This window comes from Pelodiscus sinensis, chromosome 1 (assembly GCF_049634645.1).
Source record: "Pelodiscus sinensis isolate JC-2024 chromosome 1, ASM4963464v1, whole genome shotgun sequence".
NCBI lineage: Eukaryota > Metazoa > Chordata > Testudines > Trionychidae > Pelodiscus > Pelodiscus sinensis.
In genome coordinates this window covers 226,295,662-226,310,946 of record NC_134711.1, presented here as the reverse complement: position 1 = coordinate 226,310,946, position 15,285 = coordinate 226,295,662, and the positions used below count along the sequence as shown (strand labels likewise).

Below are 15,285 nucleotides of genomic sequence, written 5' to 3'. Positions count from 1 at the left end.
GCAGAGCGTGGTCCACTCTTGCCTTCTTGCACTGCAGAAACCTGCTCAGATTCCACTGGTTAGATAGCCACACTGTGCTGTTTATTTGGGCTCTCTCCACCACCTTTATAGTTTTATGCAGCAGCACTATTTACAACATCCCTTATGGCCTCAGCCATTTTTCCAGCACCAAGAGAAGACAAGATCTCCCTTCTTGAGGAGTGCTCTAACTCTGGGCTCGGCTAGTTGGCTTCCTGTCCTTCTTGATTTTTTCCTGTGTTCTTCTTATCAGTCTTAAGCTGATGGGCTAATTAATCCTTTAGTTCACCAAGCCTGCTACCCTGAATAGCTAAGTCCATCTCATGCCCCAATCAGATTTCTCTGGGGGAGCAAATTGTTGCCAGAGTGATCAGAATGCAGGCTCACCTGTTTACTCCCTGAACTCTGTGACAATGTCACATCTGGTAGTTTTTCCCAATTCTTTCTTCTTCTTCTCTGGTCCTTCCTCCTTCAGCTTTGTAGAACAGGAGTGCATTGCAGTAGGCATAGAGAGGCTGCAGAGGGGCAGAGAGAAATATACAGTCTGATTGATTTTCTCTGCATCCCACCTCTCCCAAAACTGTGACTATCCTCCATGATAGTGGTTTTGGTGGTTTTTGTTCCATTCTACACTGTGTAAGCAAAGAGGAGCAATTCAGCACCTACATAACATATTTTGTACACCTGTCAGGGATGACTCAATTTTTCTCCAAAACACAACAGGTGCAGGCCACAGCATAAGGAACTGGCTATTGCAGTGCAGCCTTGTATGAGTATTAATGGACAAATGTGTCTTGGAGCTGTCAGATAGCATAATCTGCTAAATCTGTGATAAATCAAGTTTAGTAAATTTAGCACCAGTTGTCAACTTTCCAAATAGTCTATAGAAACCAGGCACCTATCCAGAGGCATACAAGTGTTTTAAAGACTTTGTTGTCACATTATTTTGCCATTTTCAATTTTTACTCATATGTTCGGAACTCTGCTTTACTTCTGTACGCTATTATTTCCTACAGCAATTTCACTACATAGCTTTAGCCAAGGAAGAGCAAAAGAGCCTTTCATATATAGATAACACTTTAGTTTGGCAGCTCTGATAATTTAAGCTAGCTCACTCATTTAGTCAGGCTCACCTCAGGATGACTGCTTCCCCTTTCCTGTGTTAAACTATTGTGCAAAATATGGGTATCTGTCTACTTCAGTTAAGATTGGCCCTCTGAGTCAAATAACTGTAGTAATGGTACAATCCTGTTCCAACTAAACTTTTACTCCAGAGAAAAGCCCAGACCTGTAAAAAGATGTGTGAAGGCCTTTTCTGAGAGCCATTAGTTTGACTGAGCAAAACAATGTTTTCAAACAAGAAAATCTGTTCTGTATTGACAATATATTTGTGTTAAATTGAATTGGGAGGCAGAATCTATATATTTTTCCTCCTATTGACTGCTTTCCTTGGGAGAGGGAGAGGGAGAGGGAGAGGGAGAGGGAGAGAGAGAGAGAGATCAAAAATAAAATGAGAAAAAATGTGCAGAATATTTACATTTGGCAAGGACTCTTAGAGCTAAGTTGCCATGTTTTGTTTCTTCTTTTGTTTCTCTATAGTTTCCATTGGAGACAGCATTATAAAGATAGCTATTGTGTATTTATTAAGGGCTAGAGTATATAATTAAAAATAGTATAAGTCAGCTCTGAACGAATCTTCTCATATTTGCAGCTGATGCATAAAAACAGATGTTTCCCATTCTGTTTATCAGGATCCCTCCAATTAGCTCAAAGAAGTATTCCCCATATTGTACTTCATTTGTTCACAGTCACGTGCTATATTCTCACTAGCACTTGTGAGCTATGTGACCAATTTTTAGGAAAAGCCTCTCAGGGAGAAGATAACAGACAAATAGTTACACAAATACAAAAGCCAAAAAACCTTCAGAAATAGTTTTCACACAGTGATTTTAGTTATAATCAGGAATCAAAGAGGTTGAAAAATGTGTCCTATAAGCAAAAAATAAACTGTGCAGCTTCTCATGACAATGAAAGAAGAGAAATATAGTAGGGGACTTGTTTGTATTTGCAGAATGGAATGGAGTTGTATGTAATCTTATTATTATACTGATAAATCAAATAATGGTGAGCACCTGCAGAAAGTGCTTCAAAAGATGTTTATCCTGCTGGCAAGTAATTTCCATTAAAATGGGAAATTTATAGTAATTTTTGATATGGGAACTAATTTTAAAGCATACATAAATTAATCAATCAAACAAACAAAAGCATAGGGCTAAGCAGCAGAAATTATTAGTTGGTTCTAATCAATCTCTCTGCTCTATAGTACCAATTATGAAGTGTTAGTTGCAATCTGCCACTGACAGATGTATTCTTGTTTGGAAGCTGTTACTTAACCTACAGGCAATGGCAGTGGTTGGTTAAATTCTGATGTTATCCTGAGAGGATTAGGAGACAAACAAAAATTTTAAGCTTTCCTCTCCAAAGCATATTTAAAGTTGGTGTTGGGGACAGGCTGTCACAAAACTAATTTGGCCTGTGTTTTCATTTGAACATACAGTATGTGGTTTTTCAAAAGAAGTGGCTTGTCAGCAGAGATGAAAGCAATTCAGTGCCTCTGTGATCTCTTGGACACCATTTTCAAAGGAGATCACCTTTAAACCATTTTTACAGCACCTCAAGCACCAATCTCAAGCATACAATATTATATTTTTGTAGCCTTATAAAGATAAGGTTTGGTATTCATTTCTATTTCTACAACATACAATGCGACAACCTGGTGTTGTTATTTTCAGGGTAGTGTAATTTCCTGAGTGCAGGAATAAGCAATGTACTTTGAATGAGGCACACGATGCAATGACGATACTACTAAGAGTGATATTCTGTTTCTTTCTCTGTTCCTCAAGAATGCGAAACTATAGAGAAAGCTTTGGAATTGGATGAGAATCAACTTCACTCTCCGCATTGAAAAGCAACAATGTTAGGAAATACAGACCACAAAACATGAGATAGTAACCACAGCACCACTTTTGAGAAGGTTAATTCAAAAGCCAGATTATGTCCCCATCCATAACATATTCATGTCATCTATATTGTGAGGTTGGTGAGAAATAGCATTAATGAAATCAACCTCTCAAAAATCAGGACATTCTAAAAATTTGGTGCTGTTCCCATTAAAATAAATGGTAATATTGCCATTTTATTTTGGCCTTGTTAAATATCTCTTATATTGTGTGGTAAAAGTTAATAAGTAACAATAACATATCAAGATTTCCAGCTAACAAGGTAAACTGAAACAGAATATATATATATATATATATATATATATATATATATATATATATATATATACATATAGATATAGATATAGATATATATACACATATAGATATATATATATATATATAGTAATGTAAATTATTTATTATTACCTTAATTTTTGAGTGCTTGATTTTTTAGCCTAGTGTTGTATTAATATTAGAGTTTTTGCAACTAATCTCTCTTGTTCTTTAAAGGAAAAAATAAATATGTTAAGGTGGGAAAAAAATAAAAATATGTGTTATTATACTTTACCTGAAGAATTTTTATGTTTCTTAAATCCTTAGTTAGTTGGCTTGCAAAAATAACAAGACCTGCTTGTCCTCTTTCTCTTAGTACATATTCACTGGCTCCTCTCTCTGCAGTAGCTGTCCACCCATCTATCTTTCCAATATCCCAGGCCCACAACTTCAGGGTGATCTTAAAATACTCATATGCCTGTTCTCCCACCTAGTCTCCTCTATCAGTAAGATCATCAGATGGTGCAAATCATCATACTACCAATGACTTCCCATGTATTTCTTTTTTTCTCTGTTGTTGTCCAAAGCTTTTCTTACTGTCACACCAGTAGATTAATTTTTTATGGATCTTTGGACACTTCATCTACATTAGCCAATTTTATTATACTTTCACATGGCTTGCTGAGGTGTGCCTTCGACATATTGTTTGTATTTTCCTGAAGAGGACTGTATCTGAAAAGTGACAGACACAACCCTGACATAGTGGTCACAATGTGAATGAATTAGAGCTATGTCTGCTTGCACAAATGCTGTATATGGTAAAGTTGGTTCCTCAGGATAGCGTATAGTGCTAGCAAATGAGCTCTTCTACCCTTAATATCTTGGAATCAGAGGAATCCACATTTCCTCTAAATTGAGCATGTAAATAATGACTTACCAATTCATTTTGTCATAGGTTTATGAGGCAAGGTACTAGAAGAAATCATGTATTCACAGTTTGTGGACTCAGGAGAGAAACTTCCATCAAATAATGTTTAACAAATAGACTTCATTCAATAAAAAGTCTTTTCAATGAAATAAATACTACAAATAATTCAGTGAATTTACCAACTTTCAACCAGAATAACTGCATGTATGTGTGGTGGAGCCCTAGATCTGGGAGGGACAGAGACAGGGGGAAAGGCAATTGTCAATCAGAATTAGTAAACTAAACTACAGTCTCCAAAAAAATGCATAATCATGCATGAAAATATTATTGGTGATCACAGCTCAGATACACACACCAATATTCCTTGGTCTTTATTTGCAAATGAACTGTTGTAATTTAATCTCCCAGCTTATAATCATACCATAAATATACCTTTCTTTTGACAGTGCATTTTTCTGGTGTCACTGATTTTAAAGGAACTAACTTTAGGCAGTAACACAAAACAGAATAATCATTCTTAATGAGAAGAAGGTGGGTTGCTCTTGCCACACTACACTGGGACCCATGAGATACGGAGTCAAGTCTCAGGTCTCTCACACACTTTGGGTGAAATTGTGGCCTACATTGAAGTGAATGGCAAAATTCCCATTTACTTAAATGGGGCCAGGATTTGGCCATTCCGGTGACCAGAAGCAAGTTACTTAATCTCTCTGTACATCAAAACCCAGGTCTCCTTTGCCTTCCTGGTCTGTTTACATTTCAGATCTTCAGGGAAAGGACTGTTTCTCTTTCTCTTTCTCTCTCTCTCTCTCTCTCTCTCTCTCTCTTAGAGATGTAGCCGTGTTAGTCTGGGGTAGCTGAAGCAAAATGCAGGACAATGTAGCACTTTAAAGACTAACAAGATGGTTTATTAGATGATGAGCTTTCGTGGGCCAGACCCACTTCCTCAGATCAAATAATGGAAGAAAACAGTCACAACCATATATACCAAAGGATACAATTTTAAAAAATGAACACACATGAAAAGGACAAATCACATTACAGAACAGAAGGGGGATGGGGGGGGGAAGGAAGGTGAGTGCAGTGAGTTAAACGAGGAGTACAGATAGTTCGGAATGGCTACATAGTTCGAACTATCTAGCCCGTGCCACGTGTAGCCGCACGGCACGGGGTTCGCACTAGCTGGCTTTTAAAAATGGCGGCGCCAGCTTTATGCTAATGAAGCCCGGGAAATTCAAATCCCAGGCTTCATTAGCAAGTTCGGTATGCATACATTACCCCGCTAGTTCGAACTAGCGGGGTAGTGTAGACATACCCTGAGTGAGTGAGTGAGTGAGTGAGTGAGTGAGTGAGTGAGAGAGAGAGAGAGAGAGAGACTACAAGGGGTATGTTCACCCTGCAATAAAAAGGCTCATGATGCTGAGTGTCAGAGAATGGATCAAATGAGTCAGGCTTGTAGGGCTTGTACCGAAAGGCATACTGTCGCCAGAGGCATGTAGATTAGGCTACCAGACATAGTAAAATGAAGCGGCAATTTAAATAATCGCCGCTTCATTTAAATTGACATGGCTGCCACGCTGAGCCGACAAACAGCTGATCAGAGGCATGTAGTCTAGACGTACCCTTAAGAATAGCAGTGTAGACATTTGGGTTCGGGCTGGAGGCCAGGCTCTGACGTCTTTCTACATTGCTATTTTGAGCCCAACAGTTGATCCTAGCTCAGAATATCACTCTGCTAGAGGAAGGGGGATTGCTGTGTAGATGTGCCCAATATGGCCCCTGTCTGCATAGAAATATCTAGGTGTTACTGTAACACAAATAATAAATAATAATTCATTATTATTACTTCTTCCAGAGTTCCCATTGAAATGGTGAGGCTCTAAACGGTCCATGCTGCAGTGTCTGTGTTCATTTTGTGTTGGTAACAAATCAAGAAGGCAAAAGTCAGCTCTGTGACCTACAGTGTGGCATGGGGCAGCATTTTTTTTTACTGTAGTGAATTAATACTGGCAAACTCCAGGAATGAAGTGACTTTTTAAGGTGAAACTGAAATGGATAGAAGGCAGACACCTTACTCAGGAAAGGCCTGAAACTGAGAGAAGCCAAGCCACTCAAAATCTCCATTTAAGTCAACAGCAGTTGTGGGAATGCACAAACTCTTAAGCTCAAGCCCCAAGGAGAAGGAGTTGCGTGAAGAAAAGAGCATGAAGATGAGAATTGGAGAAGGAATCAAAGGGAGCAAACAGGTAGAGAGTTTTGGTTTGCAGAAGCCAATAGGACCCAGGCTGTGAGTCTGCTCCCGACTGCATTTTTTCAAAGACAGTAACCTAGCAAAACCACAAAAAAGAGTATCACATTGAAGGTCGGAAAGATATTCCATTTTGTATGTTAGTGCATGTAGGAGTCTCTGTCAGTTGTTTGCAAGCAAATAATAAATTTGTGATATGGTTCCCTCTCTACTACTATGCAAATGAGGAAAGCTTAAAGGAACTCCTCCTTGTTCAGCTACACAACTTTCAACTTCTGGGTTAGAGATCCTGTATTAAGGGCCCGACTTTGTCCCCTCCCTATCCATGCTGAATAGTTCATTTGAGTACAATGAACAGTCCTTAGGGTACCTTAGACACTAACAAATATATTAGGTCATGAGCTTTCTTGGGTAAAACCAACTTCCATGGAGCTCTTCCATAAGTAAATACTATGTAACAACTGGGATTTTCAAAACTACCTGAGGGACTTGGATGCCCAATTCTCATAAAAATTAATGGCAATTGGGTATCAGAACCCCAAAGGTCAAATAGCCTAGGTGTACAGCAGAGACTCAGAACTAGGTCTGTAATTCTTTGCATGCTTTTGGGATGTCAGAATACAGAACTCAACATTTACAGTTATCACCCTTGTTCCTTCTCTTCAGAGTCCCTGTGCTACAGCTGAATTTGTCACTGAATGCTTTCAGTCAAGTACAAAGCTAATATTAAATTGCCAAAAGAGCAACGTTTATGTTGCTAGGAGACAGACTTTTAGGCATAGTACATTAGACATTTACAATACAGCTCTGCATCTCTTCACCTCAATTCTTCTTGCAACACTGTTAGAAAATAAAATGTTTCACCTTGCCATTAGAACTGGGTGGGAAATGAGCTTCCTGTCCCATGAGAATTTTTAAGATTCCAAAAAATGTTCCGGTCTGAATTGGCATGTAAAACTGAAATGCCAATTTTTTCCCAAACCAAAAATCTGGGGGAAAATGGATCAGGTCAATCAACATGCTTTATTTAGATAATTTCACAGCACTTTGTTTCCATTTCAACCATTTATTTTTATAGTTTACCAGAAACTAATTTACATGTCTAAGCAGTCATTTTGATCCCCAAAGCAGAAGGTTTACATTTTAAAAATGTCAAACCATATCATGACAACTTCAATATTTTTTTCAAAAACATTTTGAAGGGGAAATTGTGTCAAAACCAAACCTTTCCTGCAAGGAGTTTTGATGGTGATGAACTGGCATTTTCTGATTTAAAAACAGTGAATTGGAAAATTCCTGACCAGCTCTGCAAGACATACAGTACTTATCCCATCAGGTATACCTACCTAATGCTGTGCTCATAGACCATGATTTGTATTTAATGTTAGTGTTCTGCATTGTTTATTTTTCAGAATAAAAGCAAAATGAAAAGGTCAGGAGCAGACAATCTATGCATCAAGGACCCTAGCTGTAAAACACTGATTGATTAGGATACAAACACAGTTCTTTTGCAGACAGACAACATCTAAAACCTATACTTTGCTGACATGGTAGGTACTGATAGCTTTCCTGTTGTAACGAAAAGGCTAAATGAGGTTCCTGAAGATTCACTGTGGAACACAGTGCAACAGGACCCTAAAATAAAATATCCTGAGTCATAGATCAGGGCAACTACACCTTCATTGTCCCCTTCTCCTATCCCATACTTATATTCCTCCATGGATCAATAAGAGCACGCTCTCTCTGGCCTCTGTCTCCCCAATATTCACCTCTCTTGGAACGAGATTCACATTTCCCTCACTCCCGATGGAGGGTTTGCCTTGCTGCACAGTTCCCTGCCTACACAGTGAATTCTCCTGCACATCCTCCAGTTTAAGCAGGCCTGTTTTGCCCTCACCTGAGAGGTTATGAGCTGTGAAATTGTCTATAAGTATAGCTGACCACAAAGATTTTCCTAACAAACACACTTCTTAAGAAAAAAAGCATTACAGAGAAAGGATATTACAAGCAACAAAAGAATCCCAATGTCTGCCGATAAACTTACCAGAGATCACCACGACTCTAACAAGGGCTCTGGCAGGTCCTTCAAAATTCAGAGATTTTTCCATGGTTGCAAGTTCATAGCACCTTTTGCTTAGAAAAAAATCCCTATGAATCTGTGAGCGACTCCTATATAACAGTCTGGGTGTACGATCTGCAGACTGTGAATAGGTAGTCAGCCAGGCAATAGGTTTCTCCTTGAGGCTTAGCTTCAAAAAGTTTGGACTGGAGGTGGGGAAAAAACTGTTATCTACCTTTTTGTAACTGTTGTTCCTGTGTTGTACATGTCCACAGCACTGCAGGTATGTGCATGCCCATGCATCGTTGTGAGAGATACATTTCTGCAATGGTACCAATCAGGGTGCCCAATGTTTCTAGCATCACTTCATGCTGGTATAAGAGTGTGGAGCTATCCCTAATTCCCCTCAGTTCTTTCACACCAGGGAGACTTTGAAAGATGGGGAAGGTAGGTGATCGATAGAGTGGATATGTGCAACACATCTCAAAGAACAATAGCTGCAGAAAGGCAGGTTTTTATCTTGTACATATCCATTTCACTCCACATTGCTCACAGATACACATGGAGGAGGGCATGGAGCCTACCCAAACAGTGATTGTAAGACACCTTATCTGAAAGTGGCATTGTCTCTGGACTGATGGGAATGGCCTAATGAGAATCTAAAGTGTGAACAGATGACCAAATTGCCACCTTACTAACATCTATGATAGGCACTTGTGCCAAGAAAGCCACCAAAGATTCCTGTTCTCCAGGGGTACATCTACACAGCACCCTAAACTTGAAATAAGATACGGAATTTGCACTATGCAGATTGCGTATCTTCTTTCAATTGTATTTTGAAATAGCGCGCTATTTCGACACATCCCTTAACTGTCATGGAATGCAGGTTATGGGGATGCCGAAATAGTGCACCCATTATTTCAAAAACTATTTCGAAATAACAGGCACGTTTAAAATTCATGGGGTATCTAAAGAACTTTGATAGTATGGTAGAAAGCTAAAGCCCTCTCAGATTGAACAAATAGAATTTTTCCTTATTCTTGTGTGCATGGGATTTTGGAAAAAACATCAGAAAATAGATTGCCTGGTTAATATGGAAATTCGAGGATTTTTTTAGAAGTTTTGGATAAGGCGGAAAATAAACTTTATTCTTATGGAAAACTATAGGCAGGCTCTGACACTAAGGCTCTCAGCTTACCTACCCTTTTGAGGTACCAGAAGTAAATTCAGTTCCCAAGGAGGGATGGGATCTTATATGTGTGGGTTAACTCAAAGGGTACGTCTTGACTACAGGCTTTTGACGACAGAGGCTTTGTCGACAGATTCTGTCAACAAAGCCTCTATCGACAAAGAGCGTCTAGACTACAGCCAGTTCTGTCAATAAAGCAAAACGCTTTTTTGACAGAGAGTCTAGACGCTCTCTTTTGTAAAAGCACTGTGGATGCAATAGTGCTTTTTGTTGACATAACTCTGTCGACAAAAGGCGTTATTCCTCGTAGAATGAGGTTTACCGCCATCGACAAAACTGCCGCTTTCTGTCAACTTACTGTTGACAGAATTCAGTGGTAGTGTAGACATAGGTACAGTTTTGTCGACAAAAGTCCACTTAATAATAAAGCCCTTAATAAGTCCTTTAGGAATAGGGAAGCAATCATTTTGAAGGAAAGGGATCTATTATCTACGGAGTTGTGCCAGGGTGAAATAGTTGCCAGATCTATTCTTATAAAGCTAATGACCAATGAATATTTTAGATCCACTCCAAATGAGGTCTGGGGGTGCCCATGGAAGAGATACTCCTTTCCATTGAGACCACATGGAAAAGCACTGCCACTTAGCCAGGGAAGTGCTCCTACCTGATAGTTTTCTATTATTCAGAAGCTCTTTCAGAGGATGGCCCTGGGGGTATGTCTACACTAGCCCCATAGTTTGAACTAGGGTGGCTAATGTAGGCATTCGAACTTGCAAATTATGCCCGGGATTTAAATATCCCGGGCTTCATTTGCATGTTCCCGGGTGGGCACCATTTTTAAATCCCCTTAGTTCAAACTGACTGCCAGCGGCTACACGCGGCAGTCAGAAGTTAATCCGAACTAAATCCTTAGTTCGGATTAACTGTTACACCTCATTGCAGGAGGAGTAACAGTTAATCTGAACTAAGGACTTATTTTGGATTAACTTCTGACTGACGCATGTAGCCGCAGGCAGTCAGTTCGAACTAAGGGGATTTAAAAATGGTGTCCGCCCGGGAACATGCAAACGAAGACCAGGATATTTAAATCCCAGGCTTCATTTGCAAGTTTGAATGCCTACATTTGCAAGTTTGAACTAGGGGGCTAGTATAGACATACCCTGATGGACAAAGCACAGGCTCTGGAGGAGGTAATCCCCTAGTAGTAGCCAATGAGTGTTCAAGAGATAGCCTCTCTCCTGAATGCTTCATAAATTATCTTCCTCAATCTGGGTTTGGTACCAGACTGACTCCTGAGCCTGAAGAAGGCCTAAGCCATAGAAATCTCTAGTGGCATGCTCTGTACTGAAACTAAAGTGCTTGGGGCTCTCTTCCCAAGCAATGACCTTTAGAAGGGAGATGAAGTGCTGCCTCCATAAGCAAGCACTTCAGCTTCACTGCTCTATCTTTTATTATTATTATTTTTATTATTATTATTATTATTATAATTATTATTGTTGTTGTTGAGCCAGGCTTCACTCCTTTGCAGATGTGACTTTTGTCTCCCAAAGTTCTCAAGCAGGCCTGCTGTGGTTTGTTGGAATCATTCCAACAGACATCACTGCCAGCAACAAGGAACCGAGGGGATCAAGGATGGGTCTAGCCTCTTACACCATCACACGGGAATGTGTGGTAACAGAGGGCACTCCAGCCATACCAACAGGTACTGAGGGAAAATGACTCCAAAAACTGCATGGAGTGCACAGACACAGTGGAATGGCTAGGTGCAATTAATGTAAGAAGAATTTACATTCCCTTCCTTCCAAGTATTTTCTAGAAATCCACTCAACTAAAAGTTCAATCTTCTGTGGCCCATTGTTTCTGAGTCCTTTGAAATACATAACATTTCTTAGGGTTTACATTAGTTATGCCTCCCTCCCTACAGAGTTACAAACAATCCCACAATAGTACATAAAAATGTGTATTTTTAATACACTAAACCCATAAGGTACCTATACTGAATTCAATAAGGTACCAACTTAATTCAACAAGGTTCATCCAGGATAGAGCAGGAAATTGCATATGCCATCTGTCACACCTTATACCAAGGAATCAAGGATGGATTTATGCATTAAGGCTTTTGGGAATGCTCTGCTTTTATTATTTCTTTTTCTGTTTCAAATGTGACTTTTGTGTGTTAGGTCTGAATAATAATAAACCAAGTAATACAGAAAACTGTAACTAAACTTTGTTAAAACTGCTCTGGGAAGGGGTAGGGGTTATATTTGTTTTGCTTTTCTTTTTAATTATGGTTTCATGGTTGTTGCTTTTGTTGTTGTTTTCAATTAACTATGAAAACAGCTATGTTCTCCTCTTCTTTTGCACCCCCTATCTTGTTTCCAATGAAAAGCTGAAATGTATCTAGAATCTTCACAATTAGTCTTTGAAATGCCAGTGAGTGAATCTCATTACAAGCTTTTTACACCTAATCCTAATATGTCACTTTATAGCCTTTTGTTACATCATCATTTAATAACATAATTCCATTTGTTCAATTCCAAGTATTCTAAAGCTATAAGTTAGGGGGGGGGGGGGAAATAAAAGCCCATCATGACGTCAGTTCAAAAATTATGAGATTTTACAAATAAAACATTGTGGGGTCTTTTTTGTTTGTCTCTGGGCTTTTCACTTTTAGGGTTCAAATTTTTCAAGTTTGTCTGTGCAATCTTGAGGGCTAGAAAATAAATTCCAGTGCATTCACACATGTCCGAGAGTCTAAGATTTTGAGGAAAATAATCAAAAAGGCTGGCAACACTGCTTACTATGGCCCCAAGTCCTGCAGAGTGATGCAGGATTTATATCTGTGCAGATTCCCACTAATTTCAAAAGGATTTCATTATACCTACAGGCTGTGCCTAGACTGGCAAGCAGTTGCTTTTGCAGAAAAACTTGCCAGCTGTCTACACTGGCCACTTGAATTTCTGCAAGAACACTGACAATGTCATGTAAGAAATCAGTGCTTCTTGTGGAAATACTATGCTGCTCCCGTTCGGGCAAAAGTCCTTTTGCGCAGTGTAGACAGCTCAGATTTGTTTTCCGCAAAAAAGCCCCGATCGCGAAAATGGCAATCGGGCTTTTTTGCGCAAAAGCATGTCTAGATTGGCATGGACGCTATTCCGCAAAAAGTGCTTTTGCGGAAAATCGTCCGTGCCAATCCAGATGCTCTTTTCTGCAAATGCTTTTAACGGAAAACTTTTCCGTTAAAAGCATTTGCGGAAAATCATGCCAGTCTAGACGTAGCCACAGAGTCCCATAGAAGTGGGTGGGGGGCCTTATGATCACGGATTATGTTTGAAACATAAAGCTGTACAAAGCTGCAGAAAGACAACTCCTTCTAATGCATTTGAATTATATAGTAAACCAGAATCCATTTATTAAACATCATTATATTCATCCAGGCTTTTGTAAGGATTACATCAAAACCTTTGTGTATATTGTTGTAAATTTTTGGATCTCAATATTTGTCTGGGTACAAAGGAGAGAAAATTGATAGTTATGGAGGAGAAAAAATGTACTATTATTGATAAGACTAGATTTATGCACCATGTACATGCACATTATTCAATTTAAAACACACAAATAATCAGACACGAATAATTAAACCAACCCAAGGCAGTAAGTTTTCAAGGATGTTTTAAAATTTTTCAAAAAGTGTGTATAGTATGTGGTAGAGTTCACCAAACAAAAATGTCATATTGCATTTAACGGAGATTACACCAAGAGGCTTCAATAGGCATGTAATTAATCTCTATATAAATTATTCCTAAAATGTATGTATTCCATGTGCTGGGCATTTATATGGAAGGACTCCAAAAAGATTTAAAAAACAATGCATAATTATGTGAACGAATATACATTTCCAAATGTTTATGCGAAAACTGATGCAAGTTCTGCATGTGTCCCTATACAGTGTATATCCTAAAGTGCTGACTTAAATCAACAGCAGATTTAAAACTTTGACTTTTAAACTTAAATGTAGCCACTACGGCAGTGGGAACTGTACTATATAACACAAAAACTACATTGCTGCCGATTCTACACTGAGACATATGCTTCACAATCTTAACACAAACCTAGTATGAATACAGACTACTCTAGGATCTTACATCGTTTGAGCTTACAAAATAAATGCATTAAAGCTACATGTGTGCTAATAACTTTATGGAAAATTCTTTGCTATTTCAGTATTAAAAAGTTCTAATGAGGAACTACCTCTGTTAGTGCCATTAGAAATTTTTAAACAGATGCAATTGTTAAGGAGTCCTTCTAATCAGCAACTTCCAACTGAGGCTCTCAAAGAGCTTTACAGACATTTGTATATTTAGCCTCAACATCCCTTTGAGGTAGATATTATTTCTCCATTTTATACATTATCTAGGTTACCCTTTGTTTAAATTAGTGCTATGCACATAGTGAGTTTGGCCTAGAGTGTTTTGAAGAGACACATAACCCAAGTGACAATGAAGCATGTGTAGAGAGGATTGTCACTGCACTGTTCTGTCTGTGAATTTCAGACACAGGCTCTGGGACAGAATTTGGGTGCTGGGTGTAGGCTGTGAGCTGGGGCAGATTGAAGACTGGGGTGCAGTAGCATTACATGGTGGGAGTTTGGGTATAGCAGAAGACTGGGGTGCAGGAGCATTACATGGCGGGAGTTTGGGTGTAGAAGGGGTAGGAGGTGGAGCTCTGGACTGGTGCAGGGGATTATGGTGCTGGGGGAGAAATAGGCTATGGCAGGAAGTTTTGGTGTGGGAGAGGGTCTGGCATGCAGACTCTGGGATAGAGTTTGGGTGGTAGGTGCAGACTCTGAGCTTTGTGGGGTGGGATGCAGAGGGTGTGAGAGGTGAAGGCTGTAGGAGGGAGTATAGCTGTAGGAAGAGGTGTGGAGGGAGGAAGTGGGGGTGCAGGAAGGAGTTCAGGGAGAGGACTGGAGGATGTGGCACTTACCTGGGGTAAGCTAGATGAAGGGGAGGGATCTCCATGTGCTGCTGCCTGTAGGCATTGCCCCACAGCTTTTGTTGACTGCAGAGACACTCAGGCCAAGCACATCACATGGAGATAAACACATCTCACCTGCCCAGCGGCTGCAGGAATGTGTGAGCACCTGAGCAGGAGTGACAGCAGGCAGAAAGCCTCTTTAGCCTTCCTGGGCTGCTGATGGTGGCAGTGCCTCTTGGCCTTTTAAAATTACCTGGAGGCAGCCTGCAGGGCTGAGAGAAAGACCCAGCCCAGAATTTTGTTGTACTTGAGCCCCCGGGCCTAGAATATTCTTGGACCCACGACACCATGGAAACAGTAATTCTGTGCATCTTCAGTGTCTCCAGGGCTGGACACTGCAGTTAACACCCTATAGACTTGGGGATTGGTGTCTTCCTGTTGCTAACTGCACAGAGACTGTGATGTCTGTTACAATAACTATACTGCACCCTTATAGTTATACCACTAAACCTCCTTGTCCTGATGCTCTTTTTCTGGAGGGACAGTGCCTTTTTTGCTTAGCTTATGTTGCTGTGAAAGTGAGCTAAACCA

The 15,285-nt window shown here is 39.7% G+C and overlaps 1 long non-coding RNA gene across 2 annotated transcripts in view; it reads right to left on the bottom strand.

Annotated features, from left to right (window-relative positions):
• LOC142827034 (uncharacterized) overlaps positions 1–15,285 on the bottom strand; it is a 42,014-nt gene that overhangs the window by 21,637 nt on the left and 5,092 nt on the right. For both annotated transcript variants that reach the window (XR_012901400.1, XR_012901402.1), the window contains exon 2: positions 406–533. This is a non-coding gene — a long non-coding RNA (uncharacterized LOC142827034). The remainder of the gene's footprint in view (positions 1–405; positions 534–15,285) is intronic.